Here is a 12,631-nt window from a genome sequence, read left to right on the forward strand (position 1 = left end):
GCTTTCTATCTATGGAAGTCCTAGAATGGGTTGAGAGCATAGCTAACCTTTAAGAAGCATTTATTCCTTTATGCCAAATGAAGTCAAAGCAAAGAGAAAGCTCTCACATCCCTGTTACTGAGGTTTACTATAAAAGGTTTTCCCTTCTTTGTTGAGGCACTGTCCTGATTACATTCTCATTAAAATCACATTCAAAGATCCTTGATGGGAGGAGGAAGAGTATCAGTAGTAATCAGTAATTAAAACAAGTACTTACATTACTGAGGGCAGAGAGAAAAGGCTTTCATCCTTTGCATACATAAAGCAGCTAGCTCGTGTGGGGGCTTCACACTCTTCAGAAGATATATCCATAAATTTGTGGTATCTTGTATTTGTAATAACAGCACATCAGTAGTTACTTGTGTTGTGTACTAGAAAATGTGCAATATGCACTTCAGTGCTGTTAATACAATGCTGCATTATAACAAACCCATTCCACTTGTTTGCTCATTTTCAGTCATAGTCTCTGTTTTGCTCCCCGCTTTTAAAATCTACATGACAGTTACTTAATAGAGGATAATTTAAGCATTATGGATGCCACAGAACGCAACTGCCTTAAATGCTAATCAACATGTTCTAAATGCATACGTTACACTCTGGTGCTTATTTAATGAACCTTGTTAGAAGAATTCACGATATAAGTTCAGCTCACACTAGGAATGTGCCCACAGCAACAGTGGCAACCTGTTCTCAGATCATCAAGGAATGAAAAAGCCTGGAGAATAACCCACTTTCACAATTGGAGAGCAAAGCTGGAATTGCATATGAGAGTGCGTGTGCCTGAAGAGGAGCACTCAGAGAAGGGAGAGTTGGCTTTATTGCTTGTTCATGTTGTATCTTGCTTTTTAATAAATTGCCTGATCTAATTCCCACTGAAGTAAACTAAACAACTCCCATTGTCTCAAGTAATGAATCTAGTCCAGGAAAAATTTCAGAACTTTTCAGCACCATTAAATTAATTCAAAAAGATGAAGAAAGAAAAGAAATTACCCAAGAAAAATATTAGAGCTAAATTCCATCTTCTGGTTTTAATATGAGCAGCTATGATGCTAGCCTGTGACTTTGAAACACTGGTTTCAATTCTCTGTACTATTTAACACTAAAAGAAAACTTCTAAAGGAGGAACGTAAAATCAAGTATCTGTCTTCAATACATCAACCATTCTCTGATAGTCAAGGCACTTTTTCAGGAATTAGCACATCTAGAGCATGTGGATTATAATCCCACATACTGTAGGGAAGGGACTGCATCACACCGCTCTCAGATGCTGTAACCACGAGGCTGTTGTGTAAGCTGGACTACCATCACCATCTAGACTTTCTCCAGATGTTTTTCTCATGAGCTTGGAGGCTGCCACTCACTCCAGGTGGAGACTATTCTAAGAGATATGCTTTCACTGTGCTTATAAGAGCCAGACCATGGGGAGAATGCATAACCAAGGTTCAGATTCTGCCTGGATTCACACAGAAGTCCTCCAAATCGCTCAACCACAACAAAACAGAAGTTATTTGGGCACGCATTGCTTGATATGAACTAAAAAGTTCTCTAACTAAACCATAGGCATCTATGAGACTAGTTGTGGAGGTAAGGCAGTCTTAGATTGAGATACTCAAATCACCCCTCTGCCCTAAACATTTTTGCTTGTACCAGCCCAGTGCTCAGCTTTCCTGACTGGGAATGAAGACAGTACAATTTTCAAACTAATGAAGTTTAGAAAAAAATCTGAAGTCCTGAAATATAAACAGGTGTTATATTTGTATCAGGGAGAGAAATAAATTTAGAAAGTGAACATCTCTGTTTCTTTGTGAACCTCCATGAACTTCCCCCTTGGATTACGCCTTTCTTGCTGTGTTTACAGGAAACTGAAAAATGATTGAATGAAAGAATACTACTTCTCAAAGGCTTCATTTTGCAGATACTGTAATGGATAGTAGAATAGATATTTTAATGTCTTTCTGACTAATGCTGTATTTCCTAGTAAATGTATAAATATATCAGTGTTAAATAAACAGTCCTAACTTTTTATAATTACATACAGCTGCAAAAACCTGTTTGCCGAAATTTCAGGAAGCAATGAAGAACTTTTTGCCTTTCCAGATTTTCCCATTTCCCTAAGCAATTTATCCTAAAGCATGAGCTGGTATATATACGTGTTTGGGTTTTTTCTTCATAGTTAGAAAGGTATTTCTTTGTTTCAACTTTTTTGTACATTGATTACAATTGATACTTAAACAATACATATTAACTAGAAACAGCTCTTGAAAAGATAACAATTTAAGCAGAGAAAGTTGGAGGTCAAGGTTGACTATCACAGGTATCAGCTGCACATGATATCCAGAAGTTCATTAACTGCAGAAAGCATTGCTAGTTTGCCAAACTAAATCAAAGTGCTGCAGATGATGGTTGAAATGTATCAAGTTTCAAACAAAACAAATAGAACCCAAGCAAAGCAGCAACAAAACAATAGAGAACAAAAAAACCCCCACATGTACTATCATAAACCCACAGAAGCCATTTAGGATGAAAAGTGACCCTGAACAGAAGCCTTGATCTAGACTGCTGATGAAATTCAGTTCCAGATCATTCATAAATGCATGATTAGTCATGCAAATATTAAACAAAGGTAAAATATTTTAACACATAACTTCTTGATTGGCTTCTTTCCTTTTAACACATGAAACCAAAATCCCATATCCAAACTCTATCTAAAATCTGGGAAACTTTTTTATCCAGCTCCAGACTCGGGCAGTTCATTTTATGTGACTTCATTGCCAAATAAAGAGTAAGACTGTTATTTACAAAGCAGCCCAAGATTTAGATGCCCGGTTCTGAACAGAAAATTCCTTAAACTCCTTTCAATAAAGTAGAGGAAGAGTTGCTGCTTATCCGTTCATTAAATACCACACAATTTCAGACATGTCTTTCTTACTATTGTGCAATAGAGAAGTCACTATTAAAAGTGTTTTAACTTCATCAAACATAGATGATGGTAAATTTGTATACCATACAAGTAGATCTGTTTTGAGGCAGAAATTTTAAGAATAATGCTAATGAATTCCAACTATAAGGAGAAGGTCTCGCTGTTTCTAGTGGTGATCGTCTTGGGCCAAAAGACAGATACGTAAATATTTAAGTGGAGTTTTAACTTCATCTGGTCAGGACAGCTGCATGAATTTTGTTTCTAAAGATCCTCACCTTTTAATTGCAATATCCTACTGTTGCCTATCCCCAGAGTCTCAACTCTGCCTCAGAGAGACAGGTTGGAGATTGGAGTGTTGGCACTGAAGAACGGAAAACAGAACAGGAAGAAAAGTATGTGGGACTGCTTAAGGCTTTAATCCTAGAGCATCCTCCTTCAATAGCTCTAAAAGTTCATGCATAGTACTCCCATTGCACAGCCCAAGAGGATATAGCTGCCAAATTCCAGATGCAATTAAAATCTTTGGAAAGCAGCTTGAAAGAGCAAATCCTTCCATGAACTCTGATTCTTGACCTCTCTCTTCCCTTTGGAAAGCTGAGCAAAGCTGAGCAATCACAGCTAACACCTAACAAAAATTAGGATTCGTTCTCTTGGTGTGAGTAGAGTAACACAAAAACTGTTGTTGTTTCCAGCAAAAACAAAATACATTTTGATCACAGGATTTTAATAGATAGGCCAGGCACTGTTTTTACCAGGTGCACAGGGAACACAGTGGCTGAAACAAACTCCAGCTTCTTTTATCCACTAATGTATTTTAACAAAATTCTTTCCTTACTTTGTATTTTTGTTTTCAAGAAAAAGCTAAACAGGGTCTTTGTAGTAATATACAGATTGTCAAGTAGAGTTTTAAATAGATGCAGAGTTGCTTTGAGCTGGATTCTAGAGCAGATGGGAGTCAACATAATTGTTGGAAAAAGAGGTTGACATTCATGTCTCCTGACATATATATATGAGGGCAGACTGCAGCATTCTGCTTCCCAGTGAAGAGCTGGGATTTGGGCCAGGTAGCTACAACAGTCAGGTTGAACAGACATAAAGGAGAAATGGAGATAAGTCAAAATGATGCCATGCACTGAGAATATTGCCTTGCACAATCTAGTTCAAGCACAGGAACAATACTACTTCATTGCTATAATTTACCATAAAAAGAATTGCTATATTTTTCTCTGTGCTTATCATAGCTTCAGGGACCCAGGACTGCCTACATCTAGTGAAAGTTCCGCTATTTGCAACACAGCAGTAAAAGGATTTTCTTTAAATCTCACTTATTTAAACAAATTGTTAAAATACGTAACATTTTAAGAATAAATTTCAAATTGTTTTCCTTCCTTCACTTTTTAAAATCACAATTTCTTTCTCAAACAATTAAGAGACCAGGCTAATTTTTTTCTGTTCCATTACCAGTGTTTTCCAGTGTTTTGGTACAGACTATCACTTGCAGAAACAAAAAAAACACAAGAACTATGATGTCCCTCTGTGGATACCCAAGAGCTACCTCAACAAGGCAGGAAAAAAAGTACATCAAAAGTCTGTTTCATTCAAATACAATTTACCTCAGGAAACAGTTTATTGGGCAGAAGCTTCCTCCAGCTCAGATAGACAACATTTTTCAGAAACTAACTCTTACACATTTCTCTTAATCAGAGACTCCCAGAGGAACTTTTCTACCCTCACGCTTTTCACCATCTGCCTAGCAGTCACACGAACAATGAATTCTTCCCATCAACCAAAATCCCTCTTTGTGCTCACAGCCTTTATGAGGACCAGATGTTCTTGGGTCTCACTAGACCTAAACCATACAGATACAGCTGGCAATAATCTAATTAGGCATAAACAGGTCTCATCTCCCCTTAAACAGCCATTTATCTTATGACCAACTGGTATGTTCAGATACCTTAAAATTTTCAACTGGATGGTTAGCTTGTTTCTTTAGCGTCAAGGAGAAGGAGTTGTGTATGTATAGGCTTGTATAAAGTCTCTCCCTTCTGTAAATGTCTGGCCTTTAGGACACATGCCAAGACCACAAACATATACCACACTCAGAGGCCTACATTTTTCTCATTTAAAGCAGCATACATTTACATTGGCTCCTCCAACTTCAGAGAGATCTAGGAATTAGATTACCTTGTTAAAAGTTTATCTCAGCATTATATTAATATGAATGTTAGAAATACATGACTGTACTTACAGTTTTCCAGTTGCTCCATTTTGGGTGGCAGTTGTCTTTCTTCTTTGTTCCTTGCATGTTTCTTCTCTCAGTCTTCTTTTCACTCTACAGATACTTACATCTGTTCATCTACACTCTTCTCACCAGTTTGCTTGATCCCTGGTTGACTGCAGAAAGAACTGTAAGAAAAGACAGGTAATCTCAGCTATAATGTAGCTGTTGGTCTGTTGGTTTCAACACTTCTGATGTTTTATTTTCTTAATCAAACCACAAAATTCTGTGACTACTTAACTCCAGTACAAAAATGTTCAAAGCCCTTTGTTGTCACATGGAAAATGCTTTTTGCTGTGGAAAAAGGCAGAGTAACTTTGACCTGTGGTAACTTACATTTTCAGCCATGATAATAGTAGAGCTGATAAGTTGGACCATGGGATGTAGAATGTGGGCACCCACCCTGCCCCACTCATGACTTGCCAGTTGCTGGGAATTTTTTGCCTTTCAATCTACACAGATCTTCACCAAGCAAACACTGTGCGCGCCAATCGTGTTCACCAGTCAGAGTAAATATAACAATCCTATTGGGAAGTTGTGATGTGAAAGTAGGACATTATTAAAAAAAAAAAAAAACAACCCTCTTCTGTAGGGGAGACTGAGGTGTGACTCTGAACTCAAAAAATGCTTGCAAAGCTGGAAAAACTTCTACTGTGCTAATTCAGACATTTACAGGGAATCACAGGCAACCTGAATTTCATTTCAAGGTTAGAGGAGTTTGCATAAATGATTCTCATTTGTGAGGGATCATAATAAACATCATTTAGAAAAGTATTTATGACTGGGAACAAGCGTGTTTGTTAACTGTTAACTGATGAACCAAATCCTATGTAAGGTCACATTTTGAAATAGGATATGGAAAAGCAGTAAAGCAGATTTAAGAGTCTTAGGAATAAACTTCTAAAACATCAAAACAAAAAGGAGACAGAGGTGGAAGTGACTTAGGTCAGAGTTAGTGCTTGATGAGGACAAGTGAAATATAGGAAATAGTTTGTATATTAGATCTTTCTTTCCTGTTAAAATAATCATTACCGATTAGCTTATTTGATGGGCTGCTAATGTCGGGTATGCCCATATCATAAAACCGTAGCTGGAAAATAATTCTTCCTTCTCCTGAAACTTTTGTAAAGTCGCATAAGCATTAATTTACATGAATGAGTTGTTGACAGGGAATGCTGGGTAAGGAGAGGCACTTACCTCAAATACATCCTAGGAGAAAAGAAAGTATCCCCAAACAAACAGAAAATCCAAGCAAAGATTCTGTTGAAGATGTTGAAGAGCCCTTATAAGATGTCCTTATCTCTCCCTGATGTTGACTTTGCCAACAGAGATAACAGGGATTATGCCTCCTCTGCAAGACAAAGTACAAATATGAAATTGTACCAGTAGGGCACCTTGTCGAAAGAGAAAATAAGAAAACAAAGGAACTGAGATCTTATAAATAACATAACTAAGTTTGGTCCTTTTAATGGCAAAAAGACTTTTTAAGCAAAAAGACTTCGTGAAACATCTCTATGGTTAATGTTACCACTCCAAATCAGGAGCAGAAGGCTGAAAGCATGTTCCAATTCTACATGTTACTGGGAAGAAAATAGTGAAAAGGATTCATTCTTAAGTTAAAGAAGAGGAACACATACATTTTCTGTTTTACTTTGTGTAGACTCAGTTTCTGACTTTACCATGTGCATTTCACCTTCCCCAGCTAAAAACTGATTTGTATCTATGTGCACAAAAGGCCCCAGGGAGGATGCACTTTTATATTTCATGTTCCTGTGCAAGGGTTCAGCCTGATTTATAACACACTTGGGAGGCAGCCTAAATATTTTGATTCTGACTATTTTTGCTATTGCTAACCACCTGAAAGCTAATAATTACAATGACAGACATCTGCCCAAATCAGATGTTATTTCCTTTTTGCAAATTATCCTACCATCTCAGGGAATACATCAAAATAAAAAACCATCCCCATAGAGTTCTGCATAATTACTAACAAGACCAAACTTCCACATTCTTTTTCCCATCTCAAATCTATGGATTGCTGTAGTAGGAAAGAGGATTTGTGTTTAAGCTTGTGATTCTTTCCCACTTTTTCTAGAGCATTGTCATCTCTTTCAGGAAAACTCATCAGGGAGACTGGATCATGCTTGCCTAGGAAGAGAGGAAATTTTATTGCATCTAATCTACTTGTGCAGTGACTGGATCAGAGATTCAGTGCTTCAGATATTCAGGTATAAAACATCTGTCTGGCTCTCTGGCAAACCAACTCTGAGATGTGAAGACAACACAATGCAGAGCACTGACACATAAGATGGGTTAGTACGAGCTAATGGGGAACCTTGCATCTCAGCATGACATTGCTACATAACATTCACTTGAGCTGGTATTGCTAATTCAGTGTTTCTATGTTGTACTCCCTTGCTTAGTATAGACATGATAAAAGAGAAACAACTTTCCTTCAAATGCCTTCTTACCAGAGCGTGTTCAAATGGAAGTCCCACTCTCCACATTATCTGAGTCGAGATTTCAATGAAGGAGGAGAATATGACCTTGAAGAGGATACACCAGGACTTCACCTGAAATCCTGACTCTCCTGCCCTTAGAAAGCCCTCTCACATGGTATCATCTCACAGGTGGGAAGCACTGGCAGCCGGTGATGAATAAATCATAGCCTATAATCTCTTTAATACAACTCTCGCTTCTAACTCCTAATAAATGAAAACACTATGTTTCCTTTAATAAGAAATGCATGAAAGTGTGCCATTCATAAAAAGATGCAATTAAATATATGAAGCATATCCTGATGTGACCCATATTTCAGTAACAGTGTGATCTTCTTTCTTGTGTGGCAGAGGGACTTGTCAAGGCAACTTTATTTTCAACATTCAAGCCTTCTCATTGAGAAAAACTGATCAAATTATTAGGACTAATTCTACAAATATAATATAATTATCCAGTGCAAAAGTACTAAATATAAATACCTATTAGAATATAGGTTGTCAAATCATTATTGCTTTCTTTGCAAATAAATAAATAAATAAATATCTCTTTTATTCCTCTTAATGAAAAATAAGAGGAGCTTTATAAGAGGAGCTTTGCTTCAGGCAAATTAGATCAGAAAAAGCAGTGGAGGAATTGCTTACAAGAGAAGCATCCTCCTTCCCCAAGGTTTTTTCTCCTTAATAATTGTATTGTATTCAGGTCCAAATGTAAGAACCTAAAATGTTATTTGAAGAGTTGATTTTACAGAAATCTTTTAAAAGTTTGTCATCTTTGACTTAAGCAGTCAGCTGCAGAAAAGTGAGCAAATGAAGGAAACATGCTCACAAAAATGGAGTCCAGCATTACTGAGCTGAGTCCACTAATATCCTTCATTACCTTCAGAATGATCTTTTCACTATTTTAAGTCTCAGTAGTTATCTCCTTGTCATGGAAAAGCCTTATTCTAAGTAAATATATTTCACTGAAATACTTTGAACTAATACTGATCATTCCTCTTCCTACTGTCTTTTCTGAAGTACAGGACTATTTAATTAGGCAATTAAAGTGAGCCCTGGCTCAATGAAGTCAATGAGAATCTGTTATTCACTCCACTGCTGCCAGGATTTAATCTTCAAATTTTGAAAGAACTGATTGTCTAGTTAAACTTAAGAAAGTATTTATGCATACTGCTGCACTAGGTGATAAATCTCTCTGGTTTCTTTATAAATTTCCATTTAAAAATACGTGAAAAAAATACCACTGAAATTCTAGATATGGAAAACTGCTCTGTGTGCAATTCTCCATTGAATGCTAGTGCCCTGCTGTCGATTCTGCAAAGAAACTGTAAGTGACATTGTTTTGTTTGATATTTACCATCTCTAACCAGCCAAAAGATTTATCCCATTTCCATGAAAGATTCCACAATCAACTGACATGAACCAGCTACACGAGTAGAGCTTACCCAGTCAGAGTAAACTCCTAATAAATTCCAATAATGAGGATGCTGCAGTATATCTTCTCTTTAATTCACATTATCAGGATCATCTCCAACTTACTCTTCTTGTTGCCACATATGGCTTCCTGCAGAAAACAGCTGATGCCAGGTCTCAGTTCTGATCTGCCCAACAGGCAGTAGCCCTCAGATACCAAAGGTAAAAATGTTCACGCCGTCCCCCAGAACTGCAGGATGAAAACCACATTGTCAACATCAGCTTTGCATCAGCATAGGATAACTTTATTTATGTAAAAAGTGGAGCTCAGCTGTGCAAAATATTGAGTTCTCCTGAAGAACAGCCCAAAGCTCTTGCAAAAGCTAAGGTAAATCTTGCCTCATCCCAGTCTGCATGCAAAGCTCACTTATTTAAGCTTTCCCTTTTCTCTTTCTGCCACAAACATACAGCTGTGGGTTGTTTTGAAACAAAACCCATACAAAATGGCGCAGACAACAGCACACACATTTATCCTCCAGAGAAAAAGCTGACAGACTGGGCAACATGCAACAGACATTAGCTGCATCACTTTTTACAGCCTGCAACATGCTGGGATGCTGTTATGAAAGCCATGGAAATGCACAGCAGCCTGTGCCATGAACAGCCTGTTCAGCCCACATTAAAAGTATTGACTTGGAACCAGCCCACCTAGTTCATAACTGGGATCAGTACTGAAAGTGATCAAAAATTGAGGTTATGCAAAGAAGTCGCATCACATTTACAGACACACAACTCTACACAGCAGTTGCCCCACTTCAGAGATGCGTCCACCCCTCCCCTCCAAAATGCTAAGGGTGACTAGTATTTAAACCCCATTGATTATGGCATACAAGTGACCAAAGCATCCCCTGCACGTCTCATGGGCAAGTTCCAGCAGACCTTTCTGTCAAAGCCAAAGTGTTCTGGGAACTTGGTGACTGCTTGCATGCTTCTAATTTAGGTGCAGCTCAGCAGGTTCACCGAGTGCCCTGAAATCCCTCATTTTAGCATACCTTTTTAAACACTTTATTGCAAGCATCGTAGACTGTTGTCCTTGCACAGCAAGTTTAGCATAAACAAATGGTATCTGAGGAAAACAGTTTATGATTTAAGCAGAACAAGACCTTGATACAAAAGGGCATATGATTACTGCATACATCTAATCAAAAAGTAATCATTTACAAAATTGAAGAACAGCTAATACGAAATATATGTTAGTATAAGGCCAGGTACTACCAACGATGAATGTATTTTAAATTCTAGCAAAAAATCAAACTGTAATTCCAATGCACATATCTTAAAACTCAATATAACAGAAGGTGAATGATAGTTCAGACAAAAATCATTCATGTAAATACCTTATTTTTTACAACAAATATAGGCAAATCTCAATATCATCTCTTTGGATGCTTTGCATGGTTTGGCTGTGAATTAGATAATAAATGAAAAGGTTACTACAAGATGACAAAGAAAGGACCTTTTACATAACTCCTCAGTTGAACTAAGGCAGATGAGGAGATTTCTGAAGATTATAAAATAAATGAGCATTTATAAATGTAGACGGCAAGGTCTTGGGAAAAATACAATTTATTGCCCTCAGAGTTCTGGGAGAACCTGCTGGAGGAAGACTGTGCTCCCCAGAATTAGCCCTTGGCTTGCCACCTCCAAGAACATACCACCAAGTAATCATCTGCTGTTTGTACGAGTTACTCAGCATGTGCACTACTATGCTGAGGTCACGGACTGCTCCCAGCAGAAGAGGACAGCCTGCCACATGGACTCCCCTAGTGCCTGGCACAGTGTCTGGAATGGAGACAAAGCCAGTTTGCATGCAAACAGAAAGCCAGCCTGAGAGACTGCCAGCCAGCCGTGGCTGTTTTAACACCCTAGTTGAACATAGCAAAATTTGATTTACTAAATTTCTCTTCCCAAAACCAAATTACTTCAGTTTTTACAGAATGGAAGAAATAATTGAGTTTATTTTTGTTTACTTCTCTGGTAAGCTAACATTCATGTTAAATTATATGAACCCAATCATTCTGAATTTAGCACCTTTCATACCATTTTGATCATCGTTTTAAAACTTCCAGGCACTCACCAACAGCCAGTTACTGCTATATGTATAATTGCCGTTCTACTCTTTCTTATACAGTATTTTAAGGTCATATGCAACATTAATCCTGCTTCATATTTTATTAAACTACCATTCTCTTCCACCAAAAATGTTATGTTGATCTCCCCCGGCTTCAGCTGTAATTCTCTTCCATGGTGGATTTACTTTGTTGCTTATCATTACAGCACTAAGTACACTTGCTTTTCATAAAAGCAGGAATAAATTAGACTTTAGTTAGCAATTGTACCAAAGAGCAAGGTATTTAATAGCTAAACAGACATGACCATTCATGTAAAATGAATAGCGTGGGCTACCTGCTTGAAATCCTTATCAAACCTTTACTTGTGTTATTCTCAAACTAACTAGAACAAGTCAAGGTAGTCAACTAAAACTGCTTTGATTGGAATGACTTTTACAACAGCCTTTTAAAGCATTTATTTAGCAATTCAAGATGAAGACACAACAATTCAATCTTCAGAAACAAGAAATCTGATTTGACTTATTTGGGTCAGAGTTTCACCTTTTGTCCAGACAAATCATATTACTACTGTGGTCTGCAACATTATAGTCCTTGGCCATGTACACAGTGCTATCAGTTTAGCACTTTGAAGATGGGCTATAAACAGATCCTGCCCCCAGTGCACATACCAGTACCAGATGAGGCAGGATGAACAAAGTGCTTGCTGCCACACCTGCACTCCTTATTGCTTACTTATAAGCTCCAAGACACTACCCTTGACTCAGGAGCTATGCCTTGTATTCTGTCTTATAAGGCCACTACTGCCACTGAGAGAAGATACAGGATCTGGCCCAGATATGCCATATTTATTCAACATGAAGCTTCACTGGCAACCTCATAACATAGAAGAAACCTTGAGATTTACAGATATATATGCTAGTTTTACATTTAATTATCATGGGGCAACAAGAGCTCTGAGTAAGTATCTAGGGAACAGATCTACTACAGAAAGATGCAATCTCCAGGGCCTCTACCACTTAATCAAGAGCAATCTTTCTGCTGATTCAAATTTAGTACTCTTGTATTGGGATTTTACTCAGTCACATTGTCTGTACCTCCCAGACCTGACATAAAGGTGGAAGAACACGAAAGCAGAAGTACAACAAAGTCTGTATTACAAATTCTGGTTGATTACAAGAAGCTATTGCCCCCTACTCCTAGTCAAGATCAAGCATGCAATAGTAAGGAATCCCACATTGCAAAGACTGATTATTAGCAATGAAGAAATTGCAGAATCACTTAAAAACTACAAGGGACAAAAGACAGCAAACTGAACCAGGAATACCCCTTAAACATCCATAGAATTTACCCCTAG

The 12,631-nt window shown here is 37.7% G+C and overlaps 1 long non-coding RNA gene across 2 annotated transcripts in view; it reads right to left on the reverse strand.

The window, feature by feature from the left end:
• Window positions 1-6,614, reverse strand: part of LOC107316699 (uncharacterized) — a 29,428-nt gene extending 22,814 nt beyond the window's left edge. For both annotated transcript variants that reach the window (XR_014944528.1, XR_014944527.1), the window contains exons 1-2: window positions 6,435-6,614; window positions 5,208-5,365 (exon numbers count right to left, since the gene is read on the reverse strand). This is a non-coding gene — a long non-coding RNA (uncharacterized LOC107316699). The remainder of the gene's footprint in view (window positions 1-5,207; window positions 5,366-6,434) is intronic.
• Window positions 6,615-12,631: the final 6,017 nt, after the last annotated feature.

The sequence above is a fragment of the Coturnix japonica genome, chromosome 1, assembly GCF_054131305.1.
Source record: "Coturnix japonica strain WE chromosome 1, WE-NBRP24, whole genome shotgun sequence".
NCBI classification, from domain to species: domain Eukaryota; kingdom Metazoa; phylum Chordata; class Aves; order Galliformes; family Phasianidae; genus Coturnix; species Coturnix japonica.